Here is a 20,707-nt window from a genome sequence, read left to right on the forward strand (position 1 = left end):
AACATCCACAGATACAAAAAAAAATAGTAACCACCTGTATACTATCAGATGACCATGGAATAAAGTTAGAATTCAACAACAGTTCTACCCCCAGAAAGCCTACAAACTCATGGAAACTGAACAGTCAACTACTGAACCAAAAAGACAACTTCTTTCTTTTCAAGGAAGAAATAAAGAAAGAAATTAAAGTCTTTCTTGAATTCAACAAAAATAAAGACACAACATACACCAATCTATGGGCCACTATGAAATCAGTGCTAAGAGGAAAGTTCATAGCAGCAAGTGCCCAAATAAAGAAAACAGAGAAAGCTCACATTAGAGACTTAACAGCACATTTGAAAGCTATAGAAAAAAGAAGAAGCAGACTCACCCAGGAGGAATAGAAGACTGAAAATAATCAAACTGAGGGCTGAAATCAACAAAATAGAAACACAAAAACAGTCCAAAGAATCAATGAAACAAAAAGTTGGTTCTTTGAGAAAGTCAACAAGATTGACAAACCCCTATCCAAACTCATCAAAAGACTTAGAGAGAACACACAAATTAATAAGATCAGAAATGAAAAGGGGGACATAACCACAGATACAGAGAAAATTCGGAGAATCAATAGATCTTGCTACAAAAGCCTGTATGCCGCAAAACTGGAAAATGTGAAAGAAATGGACACTTTTTAAAAGATAAGTACCATATACCAAAATTAAACCAAGACCAGGTGAACAATTTAAATAGACCTGTAAGTCACGAGGAAATACAAGCTGCCATCAAAAACCTCCCTACTAAAAAAAAAAAGCCCAGGACCAGATGGTTTCAATGCAGAATTTTACCAGAACTTCCAAGAAGAGCTAATACCTATACTTAATGTGTTTCACAAAATAGAAACAGAAGAGTCATTGCCAAACTCCTTTTATGAAGCTACAGTTACCCTGATACCAAAACCACACAAAGACTCAACTAAGGAAGAGAATTACAGACCAATCTCACTCATGAACATTGATGCAAAAATTCTCAATAAAATCTTACACCTGTCAGAATGGCTAAAATCAAAAACACCAATGAAAGCCTATGCTAGAGAGGATGTGGAGTAAGGAGAACACTCATCCATTGTTGGTGGGAATGCAAACTTGTACAACCACTTTGGAAATCAGTGTGGCAGTTTCTCAGGAAACTGGGAGTCAACCTAACTTAGGATCCAGCAATTCCACTCTTGAGGATATATCCAAGAGATGCCCAATCATACTACAAAAACATTTATTCAACTATGTTCACAGCAGCACTATTTGTAATAGCCAGAACCTGGAAACAACCTAGATGCCCCTCAATGGAAGAATGGATAAAGAAGGTGTGGAATATGTACACATTAGAGTTCTACTCAACGGTAAAAAACAATGACATCTTGAATTTTTCATGAAAATGGATGGAAATAGAAAACACTTTACTAAGTTAGCTAACCCAAACCAAAAAGATAAATATGGTATGTATTCACTCATTAGTGGATTCTAGCCATAAACAAAGGACATTGAGCTTACAGTTCATGATCATAGAGAAGCTAAATAATAAGGTGAACACAAAGAAAAACATATATTTATCCTCCTGGATATTGGAAGTAGATAAGATCACCGGGCAAAAGTTGGGAGCATGGGTGTTGGGGTGGGATGGGTGGAAGGGGAGATGGGGAGAGAGAAGGGAGAAGGGGAGGATTGGGGAGAGCATGGGGAATGGGATGGTTGAGATGGAGAAATGGTGGATATGGAAGCAGGGAAGACGGTATCTTAATTAAGGGAGCCATTTTAAGGTGGGCAAGAGACTTGGCTCTAGAGGGGTTCTCAGGTGTCCAAGGAGATGTCCCCAGCTAGGTCCTTGGTCAGCAGAGGAGAGGGTGCCTGAACTGGCCTTGTCCTATATTCACACTGATGAATATCTTGAATATCACCATAGAACCTTCGTCCAATAATGGATGGAGATAGAGACAGAAACCCCCATTGGGGCACTGGACTGAGCTCCCAAGGTCCAGATGAAGAGCAAAAGGAGGGAGAACATGAGTAAGGAAGGGAGGACCGCGAGTGGTGCGTCCACCCACTGAGACGGTGGGACTGATCTAATGGGAGCTCACCAAGGCCAGCTGGACTGGGACTGAACGAGCATGTGATCAGACTGGACTCTCTGCATGTCGCTGACATTGGGGGCTGACTGAGAAGCCAATGATAATGGCACTGGGTTTTGATTCTACTGCATGTACTGGCTTTTTGGGAGCCTAGCCTGTTTGGATGCTCACCTTCCTAGACCTGGATGGAAGGGGGCATTGAATTTTCCACAGGGCAGGGCACCCTCACTTCTCTTAGGACTGGAGAGGGAGGGGGAGAGGGATGGGGGAGTGGGAAGGAAATGGGAGGAGGGGAGGAGGTGGAAATTTTTAATAAATAAGTAAATTAAAAAAATTGTGACTTTCTTACAGAATTCAAGAACTGATCAGGGCAATCAAATCTCATTGATCAAGCTGCCTTCATTCCAGGCATGCAGAGAAGGCTCTACATACATAAAGGAATAAATGTAATTCCTCACTCAAACATCTGTGTCAGAGACAGACATTACACAGTTGTCAAGAACTGAATACAAGTGCTTTTTTCTTTTCTTTTTCCTATCCCTCCCTCCCTCCCTCCACCTTTCTCTCTCTCTCTCTCTCTCTCTCTCTCTCTCTCTCTCTCTCTCTCTCTCTCTTTCTTTCTTTCTAGCTTGTGATCCCCTTGCCTCCATCTTGGTACTAATGTAACTGTGACAAAACACCCAACTATGCGGAACTCTTGCTCCATTTTAAATTGTTTATTATCATTTTAATTCCTAGATATTTTTAAATCATTTTTACTGTTGTAAATTATCTTTTCCACGTGATCACGGTAGGATAAGTACTAATTTTTTCCCATTAAAAAAACCAAAATAAACAGGCTAAGCACCCACAAAGCCAGTTCATGTATTAGGATCGAAACCTAGTGCCATTGTCCTTGGCTTCTCATCAGCCTTCATTGTCCGCCATGCTCAGAGAGTCCAGTTTCAACCCATGCTTATTCAGACCCAGACCAGCTGGCCTTGGTGGGCTCCCAATAAATCAGTTCCACTGTCATAGTGGGTGGGTGCATCCCTCGTGGTCCTGGTTTCCTTGCTCATGTTCTCCCTCCTTCTGCTCCTCATTTGGACCTTAAGAGCTCAGACCGTTGCTCCAAATTGAGACTCTGTCTCTACCTCAATCCATCGCCAGATGAAGGTTCTAAGGTGATATGCAAGATATTCATCAGTATAGGATAGGGTCATTTCCGGTTCCCTCTCCTTAGTTGCTCAAGGTACCAGCTGGGGACATCTCCCTGGACACCTGCTAACCCCTCTAGAGTCAAGTTTCTTGCCAACCCTAAGATGGCTCTCTTAGTTAGGATATATACTTCGCTGCTCCCGTATCCTCCCTTCCTATATCCCAACCATCCTAATCCCCCGAGCTCCTCCCATCCTCCCCTTCTCATGTGGGTGCTTAGCCTGTTTAGATGCTCACCTTCCTGGACATAGATAGAAGACCTTCGTCTTCCTGCAGGGCAGAGAATTTGGACTGCTCTTCAGTATCGAGAGGGAGGGGGAATGGTGTGGGGGAGGAGAAGAAGAGTGGGGATGGGGGAGGGGACTGGGTGGAGGGGGCAATATTTGGGAGGAGGGGAGGGAAATGGGAAACGGGGAGAAGGTGGAAATTTTAATTAAAAAAGAATAAAAAAAAAAAAAACAAAAAACAAAACCATAGGCCAGGTGGTGGTGGCGCACACCTTTAATCCCAGCACTAAGGAAGCAGAGGCAGGCGGATCTCTGTAAGTTTGAGGCCAGCCTGGTCTACAAGTGCTAGCTCCAGGGCAGGCGCCAAAGCTACAGAGAAACCCTGTCGCTAAAACAAAACAAAACAAAACAAAATAAAATATCGTGGCTTTTCTGTTCAAAAATAATAATAATAAACACTTTCTTTTCTTTTCTTCTCTCTCTTTTTTTTCAAAAGACTTACTTATTATGTACACAGTGTTCTGCACGCATGCATTCCTGCAGGCCAGAAGATGGCATCAGGTCTCATTATAGATGGTTGTGATGCACCATGTGGTTGCCAAGAATTGAACTCAGGTCTTCTGGAAGAGCAATTGGTGCTCTTAACCTCTGGGCCACCTCTCCAGCCTCCAACAGACAATTTCTTAAACCAAATTATATCTAATAATGGTTTGGAGTTCATTTTTCACCGTCTTCCGAGGCATCATCAACTTGCAAATAACACCAATTTTCTTGTTTGTTACCTCATATACTAACTAGAAGTTCCAAAATGGCCTGAGTGATATTTGGATAAAGGAAAAACTCCAGCTTTGTATGTCAACATAACTTCCTTTAAAAATTATTCTTACGATAGGTGCTGAGAAGTCCCATCTGGATGGGTGAGTGTGTGCTATCCTGGGGCGCACTGTCCCGGTAGAGAGCACAAACGCCCCCCCCCCAGCTCCTGCTGCAAGGCTTTCTTTCCTACACACCCGCCCCCCACCCCCACCCCCAAGCCTGCCTTGTCTGCAAGGTCCTTAGCTGTGGAACAGTTTCCTGCCCTTTCACTAAGGCTACCAACCCAGAGCAGTGAGGGCCTGACTAGAGGGCAGGCCTCAAGGTCCCCGCCAGGGAAAGCGGGCCCCCGCTGCTGGGGCTGCAGTCTCTGCTGTGATCTCCTGGACCTGCTCTGCCTGCGCCCTACTTCCCTTTGTCCCTGGCTCATTGGGGCATCCAGGAGTTCCTGTGTAGGTGCCGAGAAGTTTCATCGGGACGGGTGAGTGTGTGCTATCCTGGGGCGGACGGTCCCGGTAGAGAGCACAAACGCCCCTCCCCCAGCTCCTGCTGCAGGGCTTTCTCTCCTACACACCCGCCCCCACCCCCACCCCCAAGCCTGCCTTGTCTGCAAGGTCCTTAGCTGTGGAACAGTTTCCTGCCCTTTCACTAAGGCTACCAGCCCAGACCAGTGAGTGCCTGACTAGAGGGCAGGCCTCAAGGTCCCCACCAGGGGAAGCAGGCCCCTGCTGCTGGGGTTGCAGTCTCTGCTTGTGATCTCCTGGACCTGCTCTCCCTGCCCCCTATTTCCCTTGGTCCCGGGCTCATTGGGGCCACCAGGAATCCCTGCATAGGTGCTGAGAAGTCCCATCTGGATGGGTGAGTGTGTGCTATCCTGGGGCGCACTGTCCCGGTAGAGAGCACAAACGCCCCCCCCCAGCTCCTGCTGCAAGGCTTTCTTTCCTACACACCCGCCCCCCACCCCCACCCCCAAGCCTGCCTTGTCTGCAAGGTCCTTAGCTGTGGAACAGTTTCCTGCCCTTTCACTAAGGCTACCAGCCCAGAGCAGTGAGTGCCTGACTAGAGGGCAGGCCTCAAGGTCCCCGCCAGGGAAAGCGGGCCCCTGCTGCTGGGGCTGCAGTCTCTGCTGTGATCTCCTGGACCTGCTCTGCCTGCGCCCTACTTCCCTTTGTCCCTGGCTCATTGGGGCATCCAGGAGTTCCTGTGTAGGTGCCGAGAAGTTTCATCGGGACGGGTGAGTGTGTACTATCCTGGGGCGGACGGTCCCGGTAGAGAGCACAAACGCCCCTACACTAAGGCTACCCAACCAGAGCAGTGAGTGCCTGCCTAGCGGGCAGGCCTCAGCAACCCCCGAAAGGGAGTGCAGGCACCTCCAGCTTGTACTGCAGTGTCGCCTGTGTTCTACTCGACCCCGCCCGACCCCTTGCATTCGGCCTTCTTTACGCGGGTCATTGGAATACCACGCATCCATGTTTTGGTGTTGAAGAGTTCATCTGGAAGGGAACGGTTCCTGCCCCTACACTGAGGAGATACACCTAGAGAGTTCGTCACAGCAAAGACTGGTCCAAGACATCAGGCCTCTCCTGGCTCCATTTGAAGGAAAAGATGGGCAGGCGCCAATGCAAGAATTCCCCCAACAACTTGAAAGGCAACGTGACATCACCAGGATCCAGGAATACCGAAATGAGAAGTGTACACCCTAATCCAGAAGAATTAGAAGAATTCGACTCAAAAGTGAATTTTATGAAAATAATAGAGGACCTTAAACAGGAGGTGAAAAACTGCCACAACCAATTAGAGATTACAAACAAAAAGGTAGAGGAAATGAATAAATCTCTCAAAGATACCCAAGAAAACCAAGAGAAACAAGAAAAAGTAATCAAACAGGTAAGGGAAACGGTTCAAGACTTGAAGAATGAAGTGGAAGTAATAAAGAAAACACAAACCGAGGGAAGGATGGAGATGGAAAATTTGAATAAACGAACAGGAACTACAGAGACAAGTACCACCAACAGATTACAAGAGATAGAAGAAAGAATCTCAGACACTGAAGATACCATAGAGAAAATAAACACTCTCATCAAAGAAAACAGCATAACCAACAAATTCTCATCACAAAACATTCAGGAAATCTGGGACACAATAAAAAGACCAAACCTAAGAATAATAGGGATAGAAGAAGGAGAAGAAGTACAGCTCAATGGTCCAGAAAATATATTTAATAAAATTATAGAAGAAAACTTTCCCAACCTTAAGAAAGATATTCCTTTGAAGGTCCAAGAAGCATACAGAACACCAAATCGACTGGATCAAAAAAAAACATCTCCTCGTCATATAATAATCAAAACACAAAACATACAGAATAAAGAAAGAATATTAAGAGCTGCAAAGGAAAAAGGTCAAGTTACCTATAAAGGTAAACCTATCAGACTTACACCTGATTTCTCTATGGAAACCATGAAAGCCAGAAGGTCCTGGATAGATATACTGCAGAAACTACGAGACCATGGATGCAAGCCCAGACTACTATACCCAGCCAAGCTTTCATTCACTATAAATGGAGAAAACAAAATTTTCCAGGATAAAAACAAATTTAAACAATACGTAGCCACAAATCCAGCCCTTCAGAAAGTAATTGAAGGAAAATCACAAACCAAGGAGTCCAACAATGCCCACAATAACTCAGTCATCTAATGACCCTTCACCAGCACAACTTGAAGAAGGGAAACACACAAACTCTACTACCAAAAGAAGGAAAGAAAGAAAGAAAGGAAAAATGACCGGAGTTAACAACCACTGGTCATTAATATCACTTAATATCAATGGACTCAACTCACCTATAAAGAGGCACAGGCTAAGAGATTGGATACGAAAACAGGATCCAACATTCTGTTGCTTACAAGAAACACACCTCAACCACAAAGACAGACATCTACTCAAAGTAAAGGGCTGGGAAAAGGTTTATCAAGCAAATGGACCTAAGAAACAAGCAGGTGTGGCCATACTAATTTCTAAGAAAGTTGACTTCAAACTAAAATCAATCAAAAGAGATGGAGATGGACATTTTTTACTCATAACAGGAACAATTCACCAGGATGAAGTCTCAATCCTGAATATCTATGCCCCTAATATAAAAGCACCCACTTATGTAAAAGAAACGTTACTAAAACTCAAGGCAGTCATCAAACCACACACACTAATAGTAGGAGATTTCAACACTCCTCTCTCACCAATGGACAGGTCAATCAGACAGAAACCTAACAGAGAAATAAGAGGATTAAAGGAGGTAATGAATCAAATGGACTTAACAGACATCTATAGAACATTCCACTCAAATAAGAAAGAATATACCTTCTTCTCTGCAGCTCATGGAACCTTCTCGAAAATAGACCACATACTCGGTAACAAAGCAAACTTACACAGTTACAAAAAAATATCGGTAACCACCTGTGTCTTATCAGATCACCATGGATTAAAGTTAGAATTCAACAACAATGCTATCCCCAGAAAGCCTATGAACTCATGGAAATTGGACAGTCAACTACTGAACCACACCTGGATCAAGGAAGAAATAAAGAAAGAAATTAAAGTCTTTCTTGAATTCAATGAAAACGAAGACTCAACATACTCAAACCTATGGGACACTATGAAAGCAGTGCTAAGAGGAAAGTTCATAGCATTAAGTGCCCACATAAAGAAAACGGAGAAAGCACACATTGGAGACCTAATAGCCCACCTTAAAGCTTTAGAAAGAAAAGAAGCAGACTCACCTAGGAGAAGTAGAAGACTGGAAATAATCAAATTGAGGGCTGAAATCAACAAAATAGAAACACAGAAAACAATCCAAAGAATCAATGAAACAAAAAGCTGGTTCTTGGAGAAAATCAATAAGATTGATAAACCCCTATCCAAACTAATCAAACGGCGGAGAGAGAATACGCAAATTAACAAAATCAGAAACGAAAAGGGAGACATAACCACAGACACAGACGAAATTCAGAGAATCATTAGATCTTACTACAAAAACCTTTATGCCACAAAATTGGAAAATGTAAAAGAAATGGACACTTTTTTAGATAAGTACCATATACCAAAGTTAAACCAGGACCAGGTGAACAATCTAAATAGACCTGTTAGTCGCGAAGAATTAGAAGTTGTTATAAAAAACCTTCCCACCAAAAAAAGCCCAGGTCCAGACGGCTTTAATGCAGAATTCTACCAGAACTTCCAAGAAGACCTAATACCTATACTCCTTAATGTATTTCACAATATTGAAACAGAGAAGTCATTGCCAAATTCCTTTTATGAAGCTGAAGTTACTCTGATACCAAAACCACACAAAGACACAACCAAGAAAGAGAACTACAGGCCAATCTCACTCATGAACATCGACGCAAAAATACTCAATAAAATACTGGCAAACCGAATCCAAGAACACATTAGAAAAATTATCCATTATGATCAAGTAGGCTTCATCCCAGAGATGCAGGGCTGGTTCAACATACGAAAATCTATCAATGTAATCCATCATATAAATAATCTGAAAGAAAAAAACCATATGATCATTTCATTAGATGCGGAAAAAGCATTTGACAAAATTCAACATCCCTTTATGATAAAGGTCTTAGAGAGATTAGGAATACAAGGGTCGTTCCTAAATATAATAAAAGCAATTTATAGCAAGCCGTCAGCTAACATCAAATTAAATGGAGAGAAACTCAAAGCTATTCCACTAAAATCAGGAACACGACAAGGTTGTCCACTCTCTCCATACCTCTTTAATATAGTGCTTGAAATTCTAGCAATAGCAATAAGACAACATAAGGGGATCAAAGGGATTCAAATCGGAAAGGAAGAAGTTAAACTTTCATTATTTGCAGACGATATGATAGTGTACATAAGCGACCCCAAAAACTCCAGCAAAGAACTCCTTCAGCTGATAAACACCTTTAGTAGCGTTGCAGGATACAAGATCAATTCCAAAAAATCAGTTGCCCTCCTATACACAAAGGATAAGGAAGCAGAGATGGAAATCAGAGAAGCATCACCCTTCACGATAGCCACAAATAGCATAAAATATCTTGGGGTAACCCTAACCAAGGAAGTAAAGGATCTATTTGACAAGAACTTTAAGTCAATGAAGAAAGAAATTGAGGAGGATACCAGAAAATGGAAGGATCTCCCTTGCTCTTGGATAGGGAGGATCAACATAGTAAAAATGGCAATTCTACCAAGGGCAATTTATAGATTCAATGCAATCCCCATTAAAATCCCATCAAAATTCTTCACAGATCTTGAGAGGACAATAATCAACTTTATATGGAGAAACAAAAAACCCAGGATAGCCAAAACAATCTTATATAATAAAGGATCGTCTGGAGGCATTACCATCCCTGACCTCAAACTCTATTACAGAGCCTCAGTATTGAAAACAGCTTGGTATTGGTATAAAAACAGAGAAGTTGATCAATGGAACCGAGTAGAAGACCCTGATTTCAACCCACAAACTTATGAACACCTAATTTTTGATAAAGGAGCTAAAAGTATTCAATGGAAAAAAGAGAGCATCTTCAACAAATGGTGCTGGCAGAACTGGTTGTCAACGTGTAGAAGAATGAAAATAGATCCATATCTATCACCATGCACAAAACTCAAGTCCAAATGGATTAAAGACCTCAATATTAGTCTGAACACACTGAACCTGATAGAAGAAAAAGTTGGAAGTACTCTACAACATATGGGTACAGGAGATCACTTCCTACGTTTATCCCCAGCAGCACAGACATTAAGGGCAACATTGAATAAATGGGACCTCCTGAAACTGAGTAGCTTCTGTAAAGCAAAGGACACTGTCACTAAGACAAAAAGGCAACCCACTGACTGGGAGAAGATCTTCACCAACCCTGCAACAGACAAAGGTCTGATCACCAAAATATATAAAGAACTCAAGAAACTAAACTTTAAAATGCTAATGAACCCAATAAAAAAATGGGGCACTGATCTGAACAGAGAATTCTCAACAGAAGAAATTCAAATGGCCAAAAGACACCTAAGGTCATGCTCAACCTCCTTAGCGATAAGGGAAATGCAAATTAAAACAACTTTGAGATACCATCTTACACCTGTCAGAATGGCTAAAATCAAGAACACCAATGATAGCCTTTGCTGGAGAGGTTGTGGAGAAAGAGGCACACTCATTCATTGCTGGTGGGAATGCAAACTTGTGCAACCACTTTGGAAATCAGTGTGGCGATTTCTCAGGAAATTTGGGATCAACCTACCCCAAGATCCAGTAATACCACTATTGGGAATATACCCAAGAGATGCCACATCAAATGACAAAAGTATCTGTTCAACTATGTTCATAGCAGCATTGTTTGTAATAGCCAAAACCTGGAAACAACCTAGATGCCCTTCAATGGAGGAATGGATAAAGAAAGTGTGGAATATATACATATTAGAGTACTACTCAGCAGTAAAAAACAATGACTTCTCGAATTTTGCGTGCAAATGGATGGAAATAGAAAACACTATCCTGAGTGAGGTATCCCAGACCCAAAAAGAGGAACATGGGATGTACTCACTCATAATCGGTTTCTAGCCATAAATAAAAGACATTAAGCATATAATGTGTGATCCTATAGAAGTTAAATAAGAAAGTGAACCCAAAGAAAATCATATAGTCATCCGCATGGAGAGGGGGAAGTAGACAAGATTGCAGGGCAAAAACTGGGAACTTGCGGGTGAGGTGGCATGGGGCAAAGGGGAAATGGGATGAGAAATATGAGAAGGGGAGGATGGGAGGAGCTCGGGGGATTGGGATGGTTGGGATATAGGAAGGATGGATACGGGAGCAGCGAAGTATATATCCTATCTAAGGGAGCCATCTTAGGGCTGGCAAGAGACTTGACTCTAGAGGGGTTCGCAGGTGTCCAGGAATATGTCCCCAGCTGGTACCTTGGGCAACTAAGGAGAGGGAACCTGAAATGACCCTATCCTATACTGATGAATTTCTTGCATATCACCTTAGAACCTTCATCTGGCGATGGATCGAGGTAGAGACAGATTCTCAATTTGGAGCAACGGTCTGAGCTCTTAAGGTCCAAATGAGGAGCAGAAGGAGGGAGAACAAGAGCAAAAAATCAGGACCACGAGGGATGCACCCACCCACTGTGACAGTGGAACTGATTTATTAGGAGCCCACCAAGGCCAGCTGGTCTGGGACTGAATAAGCATGGGTTGATTCCGGACTCTCTGAGCATGGCGGTCAATGAAGACTGATGAGAAGCCAAGGACAATGGCACTAGGTTTCAATCCTAATACATGAACTGGCTTTGTGGGAGCTTAGCCTGTTTAGAAGCTCACCTTCCTGGACGTAGATAGAAGACCTTCGTCTTCCCGCAGGGCAGAGAATTTGGACTGCTCTTCAGTATCGAGAGGGAGGGGGAATGGTGTGGGGGGAGGAGAAGAGGAGTGGGGATAGGGGGAGGGGAGTGGGGGGAGGGGGCAATATTTGGGAGGAGGGGAGGGAAATGGGAAACGGGGAGCAGGTGGAAATTTTAATTAAAAAAGAATAAAAAAATAAATAAAAGAAAAAAAAAAATTATTCTTACTTTATGTGCATAAGTGTTCTGCCTATATGCATATCTGTGTGCCATTTGCATGCCTGGTGCCCCTGGAGGTCAGAAGAGGGTGATGGAGGCCTTGGATCTGGAGTTACAGAGGATTGTGAACTGTCATGTTGGTGCTGGGATTCAAACCCTGATGCTCTGGAAGAGCAGACAGTACCATCTCTCCAGCCTCAGCACAACCTTCCCTCACAGGAAAATTTCAGTCATGACATTATAACAAATTAATGCGACCCAGGGAAGGGGCGGGGGGAGGATGACAAACATTCCAAACACTGCAGTTAAACGTGTGCTAGAAAGTGCTGGAAAAGAACACAAATGGAAAGGGTGAGACGGAGAAACTAGACAACTCAGATGTGGACCGGACAATCCAGAAGTAAATAAGGACCTTACATTACAGAGCTCACACAGAGGAAACACACAGCTCGTACTTCAACCCAGGAGACTTACCCTCTCCGATGGCGCTTTGCTGGGTCCATTAGCAGCCATTCTTCCAGGCGCTTCTGGGCCTGCAGTCCGACCTGCTCCTCACTTTCCAAGGGCAATGCAGAAGCAGTGGAGCCTGCAAGGGAAATGACCATTGAGAAGTTGACAGTGGGCGAGGTACAGAAAACAAGTTGGCAATCACAGATTGGTTGTATTAAATTTAATCACCAGTATATTTTAGCTTATAAACCACAAATAGCTACCTATATTTCATGACAGTTTCCAAACAGAAAAAACTGAGAGCCACAGTCACTGCATATAGTTAAGATCTGCCTTACAAGTGACATAATGCCATGACGGGCCTCTTCTCACGACAAAAGATAGATTTTCTTAAGAAGTTACATTCACAACTGTGAAACTACATTCTCAATTGCTGTAATAACAAGCCACAACACTATAAAAATCAAGACCATATTTAATCATATTTATTCAAACACTGTCTGTTTAATAAAACAAAATGATTAGTTTCGTGGAAGCACTTAATGCAGAGTGAAGACCTAGAAGGCTCTGCATTTGAGGGCTAAGGGCAGCTGCATCGGTTTCCTGACAAAGGAGCTCAAATCCAGAACTCATGCTCAAGGATAGTAAGCATGAATGGAAACTTTTAAATGATTTAAAATATTTAAAACCCAAACTTTTGGGAGGGGAGTGACCTAGAGTTACTGCAGCTGCAAACCCAGACAGCCACTCTCACCAGGGCTGGGTCTGCAGTTCGATCCTAATAACCAGCAGATGTGTCTGTGAAACATCAGCAGAATACTAGGAGGTCAATAATTCAACTATTTTATATACATCACCCTCTTCAGATATGGATTCTAAGCAATCAATATTTTTAAAAAGATATTTTCAAAAAGAATCTGTGAAATATGGACGGCTACCAGGTTCACTAGGAACTTACCACCATGATAAGCAATCTGTGCACTGACTTTTCAGAGCTACTGTAGTTCAAGTGGTTTGGCCATATGCATGACAAATTCAGGAGTTCTAGCCATTGCAAAGATGCCACAAATCAGCAAACTGACCCAGGTTTAAACAGCGCTAAAGCTCCATGACAGGCTATGTGAGATAGAGATTTTTTAAATTAATTAATTAATTAAAGATTTCTGCCTCCTCCCTGCCACCACCTCCCTTTTCCCTCCCCCTCCCCCGATTAAGTCCCCCCTCCCTCATCAGCCCAAAGAGCAATCAGGGTTCCCTGCCCTGTGCAAAGACCAAGGACCACGCACCTCCATCCAGGTCAAGTAAGGTGAGCATCCAAACTGCCTAGGCTCCCACAAAGCCAGTACATGCAGTAGGATCAAAAACCCATTGCCATTGCTCTTGAGTTCTCAGTAGTACTCATTGTCCTCTATGTTCTGCGAGTCTGGTTTTATCCCATGCTTTTTCATACCCGGGCCAGCTGGCCTTGGTGAGTTCCCGATAGATCATCCCCATTTTCCCCATGTGTGGGTGCACCACTCGCAGTCCTGACTTCCTTGCTCATGCTCTCTCTCCTTCTGCTCCTGATCTGGACCTTGAGGTTTCAGTCCAGTGCTCCAATGTGGGTCTCTGTCTCCTTTCATCGCCTGATGAAGGTTAATATTGAGGAGGATGCTTATATGTTTTTCTTTGGCTTCACCTTTTTATTTAGCTTCTCTAGGATCATGAATTATAGGCTCAATGTCCTTTATTTATGGCTAGAAAACAAATATGAGTGAGTACATCCAATGTTCCTCTTTCTCTTTTTGGGTCTGGCTTTCCTCACTCAGGATAGTGTTTTCTATTTCCATCCATTTGTATGCAATTTTCAAGAAGTCATTGTTTTTTACTGCTGAGTAGTACTCTAATATGTGTATATTCCATACTTTCTTCATCCATTCTTCCATTGAAGGGCATCTAGGTTGTTTCCAGGTTGTGGCTATTACAAACAATGCTGCTATGAACATAGTTGAGCATATACTTTTGTTGTATGATAGGGCATCTCTTGGGTATATTCCCAAGAGTAGTATTGCTGGGTCCAGGGGTAGGTTGATCCAGAATTTCCTGAGAAACCGCTATAATGCTTTCCAAAGTGGTTGCACAAGTTGGCATTCCCACCAGCAACCTCTCCAGCAAAGGCTATCAATGGTGTTTTTTATTTTAGCCATTCTGACAGGTGTAAGATGGTATCTTAAAGTTGTCTTGATTTGCATTTCCCTGATTGCTAAGGAAGTTAAGCATGATCTTAAATGTCTTTTGGCTATTTGAACTATTTCTGTTGAGAATTTTCAGATCAGCTCAGTGCCCTTGTCTTGATTTGCATTTCCCTGATCGCTAAGGAAATTGAGCTTGATCTTAAGTGTCTTTTGGCCATTTGAACTTTTTCTGTTGAGAATTTTCTGTTCAGCTCAGTGCCCCATTTTATAATTGGGTTGATTAGCCTTTTACGGTCTAGTTTCTTGAGTTCTTTATATATTTTGGAGATCAGACCTTTGTCAGTTGTGGGGTTGGTGAAGATCTTCTCCTAGTCAGTGAGTTGCCATTTTGTCTTAGTGACAGTGTTCTTTGATTTACAGAAGCTTCTCAGTCTCAGAAGGTCTCATTTATTCAAAGAGGCCCTTAATGTCTATGCTGCTGGGGTTATACTTAGGAAGTGGTCTCCTGTGCCCATGTGTTGTAGAGTACTTCACACTTTCTCTTCAATCAAGTTCAGTGTGTTCAGACTGATATTGAGGTCTTTAATCCATTTGGACTTGATTTTTGTGCATGGTGATAGATATTTATCTATTTTCTTTCTTCTACAGATTGACATTCAGTTTTGCCAGCACAATCTGTTGAAGATGCTCTCTTTTTTCCATTGTATACTTTTAGCTCCTGTATCGAAAATCAGGTGTTTAAAGGTTTGTGGGGTAAAATCAGGGTCTTCTATTTGATTCCATTGGTCGACTTCTCTGTTTTTATGCCATTACCAAGCTGTTTACAATACTGAAGCTATGTAATAGAGTTTGAAGTCAGGGATGGTAATGCCTCCAGACAGTCCTTTATTGTAAAAGATTGTTTTGGTTATCCTGGGTTTTTTGTTTTTCCATATAAAGTTGATTATTGTCTTCTCCAGATATGTGAAGAATTTTGATGGGATACTGATGGGGATTGCATTGAATCTATAGATTGCTTTTGGTAGAATTGCCATTTTTACTATGTTGATCCTCCCAATCCAAGAGCAAGGGAGATCCTTCCATTTTCTGGTGTCCTCTTCAATTTCTTTCTTCAAAGACTTAAAGTTCTTGTCAAATAGATCTTTTACTTCCTTGGTCAGAGTTACCCCAAGATATTTTATGCTATTTGTGGCTATCGTGAAAGGTGATGCTTCTCTGATTTCCCTCTCTGCTTCCTTATCCTTAGTGTATAGGAAGGCAACTGATTTTTTGGAGTTGATCTTATATCCTGCCACATTCCCAAAGGTGTTTATCAGCTGTAGGACTTCTTTGGTAGAGTTTTTGGGGTCGCTGAAGTATACTATCATATCATCTGCAAATAACGAAAGATTAACTTTTTCATTTCCAATACAAATCACTTGATCCCCTTATGTTGTCTTATTGCTATTGCTAGAACTTCAAGCACAATATTGAAGAGGTATGGAGAGAGTGGACAGCCTTGGCGTGTTCCTGATTTTAGTGGGATGGCTTTGAGTTTTTCTCCGTTTAATTTAATGTTGGCTGTCAGCTTGCTGTAAATTGCTTTTATTATATTTAGGTATGACCCTTGTATCCCCAAACTTGCCAAGACCTTTATCATAAAGGGATGTTGAATTTTGTCGAATGCTTTTTCAGCATCTAATGAAATGATCATATGGTTTTTTTCTTTCAGTTTATTTATATGGTGGATTACATTGATAGATTTGCGTATGTTGAACCAGTTCTGCATCTCTGGGATGAAGCCTACTTGATCATAATGGATAATTTTTCTAATGTGTTCTTGGATTCAGTTTGCCAGTATTTTATTGAGAATTTTTGCGTCGATGTTCATGAGTGATACAGGCCTGTAATTCTCTTTCTTGGTTGGGTCTTTGTGTGGTTTTGTTATCAGGGTAATTGTAGCTTCATAAAAGGAATTTTGTAATGACTCTTCTGTTTCTATATTGTGAAATACATTAAGGAGTATAGGTATTAGGTCTTCTTGGAAGTTCTGGTAGAATTCTGCATTGAAACCATCTGGTCCTGGGCTTTTTTTGGAAGGGAGATTTTTGATAACAGTTTCTAATTCTTCGCAACTAACAGGTCTATTTAGATTGTTCACCTGGTCTTGGTTTAGCTTTGTTATGGTACTTATCTAAAAAAATGTCCATTTCTTTTGCATTTTCCAGTTTTGTGGCATACAGGCTTTGTAGTAAGATCTAATGATTCTCTGAATTTCCTCTGTGTCTGTGGTTATGTCCCCCTTTTCATTTCTGATCTTATTTATTTGCGTGTTCTCTGTCGTTTAATTAGTTTGGATAGGGGTTTGTCGATCTTGTTGATTTTCTCCAAGAACCAACTTTTTGTTTCATTTATTCTTTGGACTGTTTCTGAGTTTCTATTTTGTTGATTTCAGCCCTCAGTTTGATTATTTTCAGTCTTCTACTCCTCCTGGGTGCGTCTGCTTCTTTTTTTTTCTAGATCTCTCAAGTGTGCTGTTAAGTCCCCAATGTATGCTTTCTCCATTCTCTTTAAGTGGGCACTTGGTGTTATCAACATTCCTCTTAGCACTGCTTTCATTGTGTCCCATAGGTTTGAGTATGTCGTCTCTTTGTTTTCATTAAATTCAAGGAAGACTTTAATTTCTTTCTTAATTTCTTCCTTGAACCAGGTGTAGTTCAGTAGTTGACTGTTCAGTTTCCATGAGTTTGTCAGCTTTCTGCGGGTAGCATTGTTGTTGCCTTCTAACTTTAATCCGTGGTGATCTGATAAGACACAGGTGGACACTGATATTTTTTTGTATCTGTGGAGGTTTCCTTTGTTTCCCAGTATGTGGTCAATTTTCGAGAAGGTTCCATGAGCTGCAGAGAAGAATGCGTATTCTTTCCTATTTGGGTGGAGTGTTCTATAGACGTCTGTTAAGTCCATTTGCTTCATTACCTCCAACAATTCTCTTAATTATCTACTAGGTTTCTGTCTGATTGACCTGTCCATTGCTGAGATTGGTGTGTTGAAGTCTCCTACTACTAGTGTGTGTGGTTTGATGTCTGTCTTGAGTTTTAGTAATATTTCTTTTACATAAGTGGGTGCTTTTTTAAAAATATTTATTTTTTATTATGTATACAATATTCTGTCTGTGTGTATGCCTGCAGGCCAGAAGAGGGAACCAGACCTCCTTACAGATGGTTGTGAGCCACCATGTGGATGCTGGGAATTGAACTCAGGACCTTTGGAAGTGCAGGCAATGCTCTTAACCTCTGAGCCACCTCTCCAGCCCCAAGTGGGTGGTTTTTATATTAGCGGCATAGATATTCAGAATTGAGAGTTCATCCTGCTGAATTGTTCCTGTTTAAAGTTAGTTTTGTTAGAAATTAGTATGGCCACACCTGCTTGTTTCTTAGGACAATTTGCTTGAAAAACCTTTTCCCAACCCTTTACTCTGAGTATATGCCTGTCTTTGTGGTTGAGATGTGTTTCGTGCAAACAGCAGAATGTTGGATCCTGTTTTCTTATCCAACCTCTTAGCCTGTGCCTTTTATAGGTGTATTGAGACCATTAATAATAAGTGATATTAATGACCAGTGGTTGTTTACTCTGGTTATTCTTATTGCTTTTGGTAGTAGAGTTTGTGTGTCTCCCTTCTTTGAGTTTTGCTATTAAAGGGTCGCTAGATGCCTGACTTATTGTAGGCAGTGTTGGCAATGTTGGATTCCTTGGGTTGTGATTTTCCTTCTATTACTTTCTGTAGGGCTGGATTTGTGGCTATGTATTGTTTAAATTTGTTCTTATCCTGGAATGTCTTGTTTTCTTCATTAATACTGAACGATAGCTTGGCTGAGTATAGTCATTTGGGTTTGCATCCATAGTCTCTTAGTTTCTGCAGTACCTCTATCCAGGACCTTCTGGTTTTCATGGTTTCCATAGAGAAGTCAGGTGTAAGTCTTATAGGTTTACTTTTATACGTTACTTGGCCTTTTTCCTTTGCAGCTCTTAATATTCTTTCTTTAATCTGTATATTTTGTGTTTTGATTATTATATGATGAGGGGATGTTTTTTTTTTTTGATCCAGTCTATTTGTGTTCTGTATGCTTCTTGAACCTTCAAAGGAATATCTTTCTTTAGGTTGGGAAAGTTTTCTTCTATAATTTTATTAAATATATTTTCTGGACTATTGAGCTGTACTTCTCCTTCTTCTTCCCCTATTATTCTTAGATTTGGTCTTTTTATTGTGGACCATATTTCCTGAATGTTTTGTGATGAGAATTTGTTGGTTTTGCTGTTTTCTTTGATCAGTGTGTTTATTTTCTCTATGGTATCTTCAGTGTCTGAGATTCTTTCTTCTATCTCTTGTAATCTATTGGTAGTACTTGTCTCTGTAGTTTCTGATCGTTTACCCATATTTTCTATCTCCAGCCTTCCCTCGGTTTGTGTTTTCTTCATTACTTCCATTTCATTCTTCAAGTCTTGAACCGTTTCCCATACCTGTTTGATTGCTTTTTCTTGTTTCTCTTGGTTTTCTTGGGTATCTTTGAGAGATTTATTCATTTCCTCTACCTTTTTTTTGTAATCTCTATTTTATATGGCAGTTTTTCACCTCCTATTTAAGGTCCTCTATTATTTTCATATAATTCAGTTTAGAGTCAATTTCTTCTATTTCTTCTGGAGTAGGATGCACAATTCTTCTTATTTCAGGATCCCTGTATTCTGGTAATGTCATGTTGCCTTTCAGGTTGTTGGAGGAATTCTTGCATTGGTGCCTGCCCATCTCTTCCTTCAAATGGAGCCAGGAGAGGCCTGGTGTCTTGGTCCAGTCTTTGCTGTGACTGACTCTCTGGGTGTATCTCCTCAGTGTAGAAGCAGGAACCGTTCCCTTCTAGATGGAACTCCTCAGCACCGAAACATGGATTCCTGGTAGTCCAATGACCAGTGGGCAAAAGGGAGAACTTCGGGGGCAGGGCGGGGTCGAGTAGAACACCAGAGACCATGCAGCACAAGCTGAAGGTGCTCGTGCTCCTTTTCAGGGGACCTTGAGGCCTGCCCGATAGACAGGCACTCACCGCTCTGGGTGGGTAGCCTTGGTGGAGGAGCAGGAAACTGTTCTTGAGCAAAGGACCTAGCAGACAGCAGGGCAGGCTTGGGGGGAGGCTGCGAGGCTGGGTCGTGTGTAAGAAAGACAGCCCTGCAGCAGGAGCTGGGGGAGGTGTGGTTGTGCTCTCTTCTGGGACAGTCTGCCCCTGGATAGCACACACTCCCCCGTCCAAATGGAACTCCTCAGCACCGACTCAGCATGCTATTTCCATGTATGATGACTTCAGTGTTACCCATATATGTCACAACAAAGAACAACTTTGTTTTGTGGGTCCTGGGGATTGAACTAGGTCATGAACTTCAGAAGCATGTACCTGGCCTAATTGTCGATATTCTTTTTAGTGGGTCATGACATCTTTTGTGGCTTTGGTATCAGGGACTAGGTCTGCTTATTTAAACCTGACTAGTCAGTAGCCCTGGGCAAACACTAGGTTAAATTTGCTTCCATCATGCTGCATCTGCACCTGAGTCCTTGTATTACACCTGTGCACCATCACATACAGCTAGTTTTATTTTGGGAGGACTTTGTGTCATGTAGTCTAGGTTGGCCTTCAGGTCAGTAAGTAGCCTGGGTTCACCTTGCACTTTTCCCTAACATAAGCTACATTCTCCAGTTTGTGATATTTAAATAGGAAACACTGAGGCTGTGCCCAATCACATACAATTTTAACCTTAGCTCTGGGAAGTCAGAGGCAAACCTCCTCTATACAGTAAGATCAAGAGATAGTTACAGAAAGAAAAAAAGCACTAATAATTTTTAGGCTTGTTTATAAAATACTTCATGACATTTATTTATTGTGCATGTGTGTTTTCATGATTATTCAGTATCATAATGAGCCATGCTGTTAGTTAAAAGTAATGTGTAGGAGGTAGGCTGACTACCAGGACATGCCTGCATTTTATCCTACATTTCCTCCTTCTATATCATTTTACTTTCCTTATTGCAGAGCCTCATGAACAGTGAGCAGAATATGGCAACCAATATTATTACAACTTAAAAGATAATAGCATACTTAAAGTAAAAACAGGACAACT

The 20,707-nt window shown here is 41.7% G+C and overlaps 1 pseudogene; it reads right to left on the minus strand.

The window, feature by feature from the left end:
* Nucleotides 1-12,258: 12,258 nt before the first annotated feature.
* The window catches only part of LOC130875644 (RNA-binding protein EWS-like), a 122,162-nt pseudogene continuing 113,713 nt past the window's right edge, over nt 12,259-20,707 (minus strand).

This window comes from Chionomys nivalis, chromosome 6 (genome assembly GCF_950005125.1).
Source record: "Chionomys nivalis chromosome 6, mChiNiv1.1, whole genome shotgun sequence".
Taxonomy (NCBI): domain Eukaryota; kingdom Metazoa; phylum Chordata; class Mammalia; order Rodentia; family Cricetidae; genus Chionomys; species Chionomys nivalis.